Genomic DNA, 12,110 nt, shown 5'->3' on the forward strand with positions numbered 1-12,110 from the left:
TGTGCCACCGCGCCACCCCATGATACCATGATGCTTGGCTCCTGATCTTCCTATTTTAAAAAAATTGACACAAAACTGGAGAAGCAACAAAGTAAAAGTTTATTTATGATTGTCACAAGTAGGCTTACATTAACGCTGCAATGAAGTTACTGTGAAAATCCCCTAGTCGCCACATTCCGGCGCCTGTTCGGGTACACTGAGGGAGAATTTAGCATGGCCAATGCGCCTAACCAGCACGTCTTTTGGACTGTGGGAGGAAACCGGAGCACCCGGAGGAAACCCACACAGATACGGGGAGAATGTGCAGATTCCGCAGAGACAGTGACCTGAGCCGGGAATCGACCCCGGTTCCCTGTAAACAGGAACACAAGCAAAAACAATGGTCTGTTTATGAATCATCAGGTTGGCTGCATCTTCAATTGCTGTACTCAGCAAGCTTTCAACACTGATGAATCACTCACTCATTCCGACTCATTGGAGAAAAACAAATCTTTCAGTGAAATAATTGTAATAATCGTTATCTCACGGGGTTTTTTTTTTCAGTTCAGCCTATAGCTAACCTCAAGATTTTTACGGAATGTATGTTAATAGAACTAATGAAGTGTGTTTATGATTGCTGCACCTCGCTGTGCCAGGCTCTCCTCGGACAATTGTACTTGCAAAGTGTGAAATAAAAAGAAATCTCCCATTGTTTAATTGTGCAGTATTTGAAAGGATGGCGCTGCTGCTAAAGGATTTACATACTCCACAGATCAATTAGCTAATTACATTCTCATACATCTACCCTGTTTTATTTACTTGCATAATGAATGCATCGTTGCTGGTGGTATCGATACAGGATTTGCAGGTTTCCAGCCAAAAGTACCTTTCACCCTGGGGCGGCACGGTGGCCCAGTGGTTAGCACTGCTGCCTCACAGCGCCCAGGTTCAATTCCCGGCTTGGGTCACTGTCTGTGCGGAGTTCTCCCCGTATCTGCGTGGGTTTCCTCCGGGTGCTCCCGTTTCCGCCCACAGTCCATAGATGTGTGGGTTAGGTGGATAGGTCATGCTAAATTGCCCCTTAGTGTCAGGGGGACTAGCTAGGGTAAATGCATGGGGTTATGGGGATAGGGTTTGGGTGGGATTGTGGTCGGTGCAGACCCGATGGGCTGAATGGCCTACTTCTGCACTGTCGAGTTTCTGTGATTCCAATTTTTATTTACTGTCTTATCTTTGAGAAAGACCACTGCGCACGGAATGAGTAAATCTCACTCCGTGGAGAGGCACAATGTGAGTTGTGATGAATCTGGCTTCAGGTTAATTTTTTTTTCAATTTACGGAATGCAACTTAATAAATATTTGCTTTCTCCCTTGCCAACGTTCGATATTCCCACAGAAACAAAAAAAAACCCAATGGGAACTAAACAAATCATCAACTCCAAAAACTTAAATGGAAACCTGTCAAATTAAAGTAACATTTCTGGAGGTGCTGGTGCATTCCAGCAGCACCCCTCCACCACCCGGACCCCCACCACCCTTCCCCCTCACCCCCACCACCCATCTCCCCACCGCCGCAGCACCCTTTCCCCCCACTTCACCCCCCACACCCCCACCCCAACCACCTCACATAGAATAGAATCTTAGAACCCCTATAGTGCAGAAGGAGGCCATTCGGCCAATCGAGTCTGTACCGACCACAATCCCACCCAGACCCTATTCCCATAACCCCACGTATTTACTCTGCTAATCCCCCCCTGACACTGGGGGTCAATTTAGCATGGCCGATCAACCTAGCCCGCACATCTTTGGATTGTGGGAGCAAAGCGGAGCACCCGGAAAAACCCATGCAGACATGGGGAGAATGTGCAAACTCTACAAAGACTGTCAAATTGATCCGAGGCCAGAATTGAACGCGGGTCGCTGCTGCTGTGAGGCAGCAGTGTTAACCACTGTGCCACCATGCCACCCATACTCTCCCCCCACCACCCCTCCCCACCAGCTCTCCCCCTCCATCTCTCTCCCATCCATTCCTCCCCACCCCTTACCCACCCTGCCAACCAGCCCCCCCCACCCCCCCACCATTGGTGCTTTAGAATGCATGAAATCAAAGATCATTCTCTCTAAGTTATTTGTTTTCAGAATATTAAACATGTTTGACACCTATTGCGTTCCTTAGTGTGCCTTTCTCTTCCATCTGTCCAGTGACACTAATTGATCGTTACCGGTCTGAATGTTCCTCCAGAGCTTCAAATCCACCATGGGATTCATGGCTTCTCTCTCCTAGAAACCTCACTGGTTTGAAATGAAGCTTTAGTGGACCATCTTCCAGTCATGGAATCATAGAATCCTACGGTGCAGAAGGAGACCATTCGGCCCATCGAGTCTGCATCGACCACAACCCCACCCAGGCCCTATCCCCATAACCCCATGCATTTACCCTAGCTAGTCCCCCTGACACTAAGAGGCAATTTAGCATGGCCAATCCACCTAACCCGCACATCTTTGGACATCTTTGGTTCACTTTCAGGCTCGCCATCCAGTGCCTCCCATGGTCATCCCTTTTATTGCTGGGTATGGCACCATCCTAATGCTTTCAATAACGCTTTCCAACCCTGATACACTTCAATGTGGACTCATAGCCCTTCACCTCGATTTCTCAGATGAGACTAATTCGCTGCATCTTATTTTTTCCATATGATCGACTCTGTATTTTCTCATAATTAAAATTTCAAAGGGACAATTATGAACTAGAATAGCACGATATATAATGCAATAGTGATGCATTAAATGTAATTGGCTTGCAGAGAATATTGATAATTACATTTCACATATACAACATGTAATAATATTAGACATGGGAAATGGCTCACAGATATGATACATTGCACAGAATTGAAAAGAAGATTAATTTATGTTTCCTTGAATGAAGCTTTAATATGTTAGATACGCAGATAAATGTTCCAGACAGAATTTTTAATTGACTAACTTGTCAGCGAACAAATATAAATCAGCAGACAGAGTAATTTATATACCTTGAGTTATACACAAGTGCTGTAGCATCATTTCACAAATTAACTTCCACAAAGGTCATGACCACTGTGGTAGAGATAAGATGTAGAAAGACACAGAAGATTGTGAGAGAGTGAGATAAAGGACTACAGTTTAGACGGCTATAGTTCAACAACATGCACAGTGGATTAAAGCGCATTTCCTCCAAAGCACCGCAGAGAAATATAGGACAAAGAAATGCTAATTGTTCCATTGCAACTACCATGTAAAATAAATCAAATTTTCAGGACCCCAAGAAGTCAGGAATAAAGACGGAGGGGTTGATGGGGTGGGGGGGATGGGGGGACGGGGGGGGGGGGGGGGGGGGGCGGGGTGATGGAGTGGGGGGAGGAGATATTGCCAAAGATGTGTGGGTTAGGTGGATTGGCAATACCAAATTGCCCCTTAGTGTCAGGGGACTAGCTAAGGTAAATGCATGGGGTCATGGGGATAGGGCCTGGATGGGATTGTGGTCGGTGCAGACTCAAAGGGACGAATGGCCTCCTTCTGCACTGTAGGGATTCTATGATTCCTGCACTGGATGCTATCTCAGTTTCAAGACATTAGCCAGAAACCTCCAGTAGTTCACCCCACCGGCGCCACTGCCAGGGCAAACGGAGGATTTGGCGCTCAGCCAAATCTCCAATTCCTGCAGCGGGACTGGAGAATCCCAGCCACAGGTGAGGTCGGAGAATCTGGCCCACTGTTTATGGCATTGGCTACGTTCACCAGGCTTGTGGGGGAGGATGGGACAGCAATCCCACTCTTCATCCCACTGAGGTCAATTAAATTAATTAAGTAGCTCCTTAAGAATTATGTTGGATGGACGGACAGTTAGAATATTTAAAGGCATGCACACTGTTCTGAACAAAGGCATGCACAGACTGGGGAGCCAGTGAAGGCTGCCCAGGGCATCACCATAATAGGGACAGTGGGACACCTTTTCTTTATTTGTTCATGGGATGTGGGCATCACAGGCTGGGCCAACATTTATTCCCCATCCCTATTCCTGAGGTTAGTTAAGAGTCAACCACATTGCTGTGGGTCTGGCATCACATGTAGACCAGACCAGGGAAGGTGGCAGATTTCCTTCCCTGAAGGACATGAGTGAACCAGTAGGATTTTATGACAATTGACAATGGTTTCATGGTCATCAGTAGATCCTTAATTCCAGATTTTTATTGAACTCAATTTCACCAGATGCCACGGTGGGATTTGAACCCAGGTCCGCAAAGCATTAACCTGGTTCTTCCAGATTATTTGTCCAGTGATAATACCACTACACCACTGCCTCTCCCTACCTTAGGTGCCCTTGGCAGGGGGAGTAACAGTCATTGAATTGGATCACCACCGACTTGAATTCCAGGGACAAAAGGGCAGGTGGTCCAAGGTCAACATGGAGGGTATGGAAGGAGGGGGGTGGCTATTAGGACTGGTGCTGGCAATGGGGGCATGATTCTCAGATTTTGTGCCTAGTGACAATGGGGGAGGGGGGAGATGAGGGGAAACACCCTCAGCAGGAGCGGCAGAAATCAGAGCAGAGGGGCGACACTGAAGAGGAAAATGGGACAGGCAGTACACAGCATAGGCAATGCCCAAACCACAGGCTCCACTGCCAAAGACAGAGCTACCTGGAGATAACCGAGTCCCAGTGTAGCAGGCGACTGCAATTCTCCAGGCAGATGGGTCACAGACATCTGTGACCTTGTCGCTGAAGACATCGCACCTCGCAATGGTCGCCATGCCCTGCCAGTAACCCTTAAAGTCACTATGGCCTTGAGCATCTTCACTTCTGGCTCATTCTGAGAATCAATCACGAACCTTGGTGGCATCTGGTAAGCAGCTGCACACCGCTCCATCTCGTGGGCTACTGATGCCCTTTTGCTCAGAGCTGAATAGTACATTTATTTCATGATACATGTGGCATCACGGGAAAAGATGGCATTAGGTTTCAGCACCATTGCTGGATTCTCTGGGATGCAGGGCATCTTCCATTGCACTGTGTGGACCTCAGGGCTCCCAGGGGACTTCCCACTCATGTCCATCAAGAGGAGATGCTTCCCCTCCCTCAACTAGCCTACAACCAAGAGTTTCCTGCAAATGTGCACTCACTCTCTTGGCAGCTGCCATGATATCTTCCAACAATTCACAGTGCCTTAGATCTACACAGAGAGATCCTAAGTGACAAGAATCATCTAGAAATCATCTAATCATCTAGAAAGGAATAATCTGATTAGGGATAGTCAACACGGTTTGTGAAGGGTAGGTCGTGCCTCACAAATCTTATTGAGTTCTTTGAGAAGGTGACCAAAGAGGTGGATGAGGGTAAAGCAGTTGATGTGGTGTATATGGATTTCAGTAAAGCATTTGATAAGGTTCCCCACGGTAAGCTGTTGCAGAAGATACGGAGGCATGGGATTGAGGGTGATTTAGCGGTTTGGATCAGGAATTGGCTAGCTGTAAGAAGACAGAGGGTGGTGGTTGGTGGGAAATATTCATCCTAGAGTTCAGTTACAAGTGATGTACCGCAAGGATCTGTTTTGGGGCCACTGCTGTTTGTCATTTTTATAAATGACCTGGATGAGGGCGTAGAAGGATGGGTTAGAAAATTTGCGGATGACACTAAAGCCAGTGGAGTTGTGGACAGTGCGGAAGGTTGTTGCAGGTTACAGAGGGACATAGATAAGCTGCAGTGCTGGGCTGAGAGGTGGCAAATGGAGTTCAATGCGGAAAAGTGTGAGGTGATTCACTTTGGAAGGAGTAACAAGATTACAGAGTACTGGGCTGATGGTAAGATACTTGGTAGTGTGGATGAACAGAGAGATCTGGGTGTCCATGTGCATAGATCCCTGAAAGGTAGCACCCAGGTTGATTGGGTTGTTAAGAAGGCGTACGGAGTGTTAGCTTTTATTGGTAGAGGGATTGAGTTTCAGAGCCAGGAGGTCATGTTGCAGCTGTACAAAACTCTGGTGCGGCTGCATTTGGAGTATTGCGTACAGTTCTGGTCACCGCATTATAGGAAGGATGTGGAAACATTGGAAAGGGTGCAGAGGAGATTTACGAGGATGTTGCCTGGTATGGTGGGAAGGTCTTATGAGGAAAGGCTGAGGGACTTGAGGTTGTTTTCGTTAGAGAGAAGAAGGTTAAGAGGTGACTTAATAGATCAGACAAGATGATCAGAGGATTAAATAGGATGGGTAGTGAGAGCCTTTTTCCGTGGATAGTGGTAGCTAGCATGAGGGGACATAGCTTTAAATTGAGGGGTGATAGATATAGGACAGATGTCAGAGGTAGGTTCTTCACTCAGAGAGTAGTAAAGGCATGGAATGCCCTGCCTGCAACAGTAGTGGACTCGCCAACATTAAGGGCATTTAAAGGGTCATTGGATAAACATATGGATGATATTGGAATAGTGTAGGTTAGATGGGCTTTAGATTGGTTTCACTGGTCAGCGCAACATCGAGGGCCGAAGGGCCTGTACTGCGCTGTAATGTTCTATGTTCTATGTTCAAAGAAATATCCCTTGAAAACATGGCTACTCACCTCTCCACCAGACTCCAGAGGCATGGGATTATATAATCCATTCCATCTATATTTGGTCACCAACTGAGCAGTCCAATTCTGATGCGTGGATCAGTTGGGTAATTCCCTCCAATACTCTCCTGAAAGGGTCTCAGACACTGGTGGCCTCCCACACTTTCCATAGCACGGTCTTGCAGAGGCGCATAAATCTTGAGGACGGCAAGGCTCTGGAAGTAAACAGCTTTTTCAGGGAGGTAAGAGAGGAAGAGGTCAAAGAGACAGAAGGAGATGGATTGGATAAAAGCAAATTACTGTGGATGCTGGAATCTGAAATCTTTCCCCCTTTTTCTCAATTTTACCTCTCTCCCACCCATTCCCCCCCTCCCCCCCCCCTCCCCCCCAATATCTTCATCTGTCACAGCTTACCCTCTGACTTCAGCTTCTCTGCCATTTGGCCATTCAAGCCTTTTATTCTCTCTATGGACTGCCATTAGCAGCCTTTCCCCTTGTTTTTGTGGCCATGACTCATCTTTCATTCCCTCACCCTGCAGTACAAATATCTCCCACTTTCTATGTCTTTTAGCTTTGACAAAGGGTCATCTGGACTCGAAACGTCAGCTCTTTTCTCTCCTTACAGATGCTGCCAGACCTGCTGGGATTCTCTAGCATTTCCTCTCTTCAGGAGATGACATTGATTGGTGAAGCACCTCTGAATCGCAATTGGGTGGCCTTCTCTGTCGCTCTCTAGGAAGATGGCCTCTGCCTTCCCCTTCATGCCCCCAACATGAGGTCCAGGTTAACATCAATGAATCAAGAGACAATCCTGTCCTAATCGTCAGGCCTCTGTCTTCCCTGTGATATCTCATTTCCCTCTAGTGCTGTGGAAGTCTTTGGTACAATCACTAGATTTCTCCCCGAGGAGAAGCAGCAGACTCAGTGATGGCTGCCTGTGTCTAAATGACTCCCTCACTTCATCAATCCGCCTTGATTCTCATTGGCTCTAAGTGAATAGGAAAGTTGTCTGTATATCAGTTAAGGACTTTCTCAAGTGAAAATCTGAACTTAAGTCAGCTGTGCCACCACTGGGTGCAAGCCCTAAGTTGGCAACGGAATTGGGCGAGGGGTCAGGCCTGCGGGTCCTCCAAAGAATCAGTCTCCAGAGGGCAATAGCTGTCTCCCTATTGTCAGTGTCACTGTTCAATATTTTCATACCTCACTTGCAGGTGTCCTTGTATGGACATCCAACAGGTTGTGACTCAGTGGCCAGTTGACTATACAGGAGATCATTGGATATATGGCTGTCAGCCACCCAATGAACATGGCCCGGCTAGTGTGGACATTGTTAACTTAATGATATGTGCATGCAGAAGGAATTAGAATGCTCCAAAATCTTTGGGCCGGTGACCTTGTCCTGCCCAGAGGTGCTGAGGATGTGGCTGAGACAGCAAAAATGCAAATTGTCCACCTTTCCCACCTGCCTGTCATATGATGTCCAGGCCTCACTGCTGCAGAGGAATACATTGACACTGCAGGCTGAATAGGCTCACAGTTTGATGTTCTCATTCAGGTTGTTGTTGTCCATTCTTACTCAGCTTGTACAGGCGGCATGGTGGCACAGTGGTGAGAACTGCTGCCTCACAGCGTCAGGGTTCAATTCTGGCCTTAGGTGACTGTGTGTGTGGAGTCTGCATATTCTCCCCGTGTCTGCATGGGTTTCCTCCGGGGGCTCTGGTTTCCTCCCACTCTCCAAAGAGGTCAGGTTAGGTTGATTGGCCATGGCTAAATTGCCCTTTAGTGTCCCAGGATTTGTAGTTTGGGTCTTAGCAAGGTAAATATGTGAGGTTACAGGGATAGGGCCTGGGTAGGATGCTCTGTCGGACAGTCGGTGCAGAATCGATGGGCCGAAAGGCCTCCTTATGCACCGTAGGGATTCGATGATACATAACAGCTACAGCTTTTGCCATAGCCACTCTCTCCTCTCTCCTGCCAAACCCTTTAATTTTCCTCTCTTACAAACAACAAGCTGATTTTACGAACATACGGACAAATATGAATATACAAACAATTCCTTTAAATGAATTTATAAACTTTATTTCAACAATGATTCTTGGCAAACGATTCTAAATTCTAATCATCCTCTGTTCTAAGAGATTTTTAATAATGCCATTAGTTTCTTTTCACTAAATGCGTTCAATGTATTTTCTCTCATTGCTGGCCAGTGAAAGCAATCCTTCAATCTAATTCAAAGTCCTTAAACAGCCTTAACTCCAGTGAAAAACATCCCCTCAAGATTTTCACCCTTCATTCCTTGTAAATCCATGGGAATCTAAACTGTACCTCAATCATTACCTTTTTATCCTTCCATGAATGTCAAGCCCGAAATTAAACACAATTCTCCAACTACATCTTCTCAAAGGATTTGTCTCGGTTGACGTTTTGCCTCCTGGCTTCAGTGTTCAATTGGGCAGAATTGGCCACATGAATTGTAGCGGGCGGGACAGAAAATCTGGTGGGCCACGCAAAGGTCCGTTGACCTCGGATGGGAATTTCCGATCTTGGGGGCGGGGGGTGGAGGCGGGTGAACGCAGCCGGAAAAAGGAATTTCCGATCTTGGGGGCGGGGGGGGGGGGGGAGGTGAACGCAGCCGGAAAATCCTGCCCGTTGAGTCTGCTTTTTCCAATCCTCTCCTGGTGGGTGCCATTGAACACCTTCTCCATCAACATGATATGAATCCAGTGTTTCTGGGTTAGAGGTGGTTCTTCAGAAGGAACTCTTCAAAATGCAGCTAATGAAACAACAACAAAACTTACTCCAACTTATAAACTAAAGAAAGGGTTTAATTAAGAAACATCATTACTCCAAACATGGGGCCTCGCCCTGGGCCACTCCAAGCTACCCACAATTCTACATAGTCCCTTATTTATAGTGAATCAGTTGGTCAGCTGACTGTGACATCACTCTGTGATTGGTTCCATGTTTTACTGGGTCAGCTGACCCTTACATCTTGTTCCCATTAGTCACATTGTATCCAATACAGGTTTGTCACCAGTTACATTCTAACAGGAGGCAATTAAATATGTAGGAAAGGTTTGCATGTAACAGGAAGAGGAGTTTTCGCTTGAGGGGTAGTGGGTACTGATGGTGCAGGACACTCACTGCAGCATCTGAAGAGATGGGATGTTAGTGCTTTGCTTTCCTTATCCACCCACCCCCACCAGCAAGGTAAGTTTATTCAGTCAAACTCAGTGTCAATTTAAATTCTCAACCAAAAGAGATAAAGTTTAAGTTTATTTATTGGTGTCACAAGTAGGCTTACATTAACACTGCAATGAAGTTACTGTGAAAATCCCCTAGTCGTCACACTCTGGCCCCTGCTTGGGTACACTGAGGGAGAATTTACCATCACCAATGCACCTAACCAGCACATCTTTCAGACTGTGGGAGGAAACCGGTGCACCCGGAGGAAACCCACACAGACATGGGGAGAATGTGCAGACGTGACACAGACAGTGACCCAAGCCAGGAATCAAACCCGGGTCCCTGAGGTTGTGAGGCAGCAGTGCTAACCATTGTGCCACACATGAGTTTAGGTCAGATATGCTAGCTATAGATTTGGTCTCAAGGTAAAATATCCTCCCTCCCAAGAGTATTTGGATGAAACAAAAATATCTTTGGAATAAAATATATGCAGTATATGATAGTAGAAATTAATACACTGAAGAGTCAACCTCTCTCAGAACTTAGAATAAGTGGTCTGCAAAAGAGCAAGTTAAAACATTTATTCCTTTTGAAGAAACCACAGCTGTCAATCAGGCTCGAAGTCTATGTAAACATTACGGTTAGGAACACTGGAGGTACTTGAGATGCATTCAAGCAGATTTCTGACCAATCGGGCTTTGCCGACGGGCTGCTCAGGATGCATGAATTTACATATATCAGGTGGGTGAATCCCGCCTGACCCCTCCGGCTTTCTCACTGGTGTGGGCACTTATTCTCAATTCGGGACTAATCCATGTACCTGCAACAATGGTTATGCCGTATTTCTACTCCATTGTAAACCTTTGCATTTAATGGGCGGGATTTTATGACCTTGCTTGGGCGAGGCTCATAAGGTCGCGCCCGAGGCTAATGGGGAATTCTGTTTTGCGAGGCGGTAAAATTCCAGCCAATGTGTACATCCTCTCCATGATCCTACTTTGAAAATGTACAGGTTTGTTTTATTTCTTCAGTGAACTCATTCTGTCACTCATTCGGCTCACCCTGATAACTTCTTCGATCATCACCGTCTGTGTTTACTCCTGTGATTTATAATCTTGCTCTCAAACGGGTGGTGATTGAACTTTTTTCTTGAAGTTGAAAGATTTCATAATTGTTTTTTCTTTCTAGGAGTTTGCTCCACTTTCCTGTCATTTTGTTGGCAAAAATAAATATTTCTTCTGACTGCAGAATCGTTCTTATCAACCTAGATCCTGGAGCTCGCTGTTCACTAACCATGTTAACCAACTTGCTTACATTAATCATGATTTGTCACTAGCACTTGGGACAAAGGCTATTCCAGTCATCTATCTATAAGGTTCCTAATGGTCAACCACTTGTCATGTAATAATAAATAATCACTCCAATATAAAGTAATGGCTTGTATGGTTAAAAAGAAATGGACTTCCCCATTTCATTTGAGGGCAGTAATGCTTTTGTCCTTATCCTGGTCTAGCCCAGTGCATCTCTGACTTTGGAGTGGCACAGTGGTTCAATTCCCAGCTTGGGTCTTTGTTTGTGCGGAGTCCGCATGTTCTCCCCGTACCTGCTTGGGTTTCATCCAAATGCTCCGGTTTCTTCCCACAGTCCGAAAGACATGCTGGTTAGGTGCATTGGCCATGCTAAACATAGAAACATAGAAACATGAAACATAGGAGCAGGAGGAGGCCATTTGGCCCTTCGAGCCTGCTCTGCCATTCATTACGATCATGCCTGATCATCCAACTCAACAGCCTAATCCTGCTTTTTTTCCATAACGTTTGATCCCATTCGCCCCAAGTGTTATATCTAGCCGCCTCTTGAATACATTCAATGTTTTGGCATCAGCTACTTCCAGTGGTAATGAATTCCACAGGCTCACCATTCTTTGGGTGAAGAAATATCACCTCATCTCCATCGTAAGTGGTCTACCCCGAATTCTCACTCAGTGTACCCGAACAGGCACTGGAGTGTGGCGACTAGGGGATTTTCACATTACCTTCATTGCAGTGTTAATGTAAGCCTATTTGTGACACTAATAAATAAACTTTAAAACTTTAAATCACACTGCATTGACATGGGTGCATTTCCAACCATAAGGCCTGGTCTAGCTGATGAACAAGACGGAAGACGATATGAAGGAAGTTTTTTTTTAACATTTGATTTTTCACTTGAACAACACAGCCGCTCATTATCAGGTAGATTCGGAGGTGCAGAAAACTGAACCAAGGTCCAGTCATTGACCCAAGGCTCCACACAGCTGGTGGCACTGAGCGAAATCTGCAGCATTCGCCTCATAAGCCACTAATTCATTAGGAGGCATCCGC

This window comes from Mustelus asterias, chromosome 26 (assembly GCF_964213995.1).
Source record: "Mustelus asterias chromosome 26, sMusAst1.hap1.1, whole genome shotgun sequence".
Classification (NCBI taxonomy): domain Eukaryota; kingdom Metazoa; phylum Chordata; class Chondrichthyes; order Carcharhiniformes; family Triakidae; genus Mustelus; species Mustelus asterias.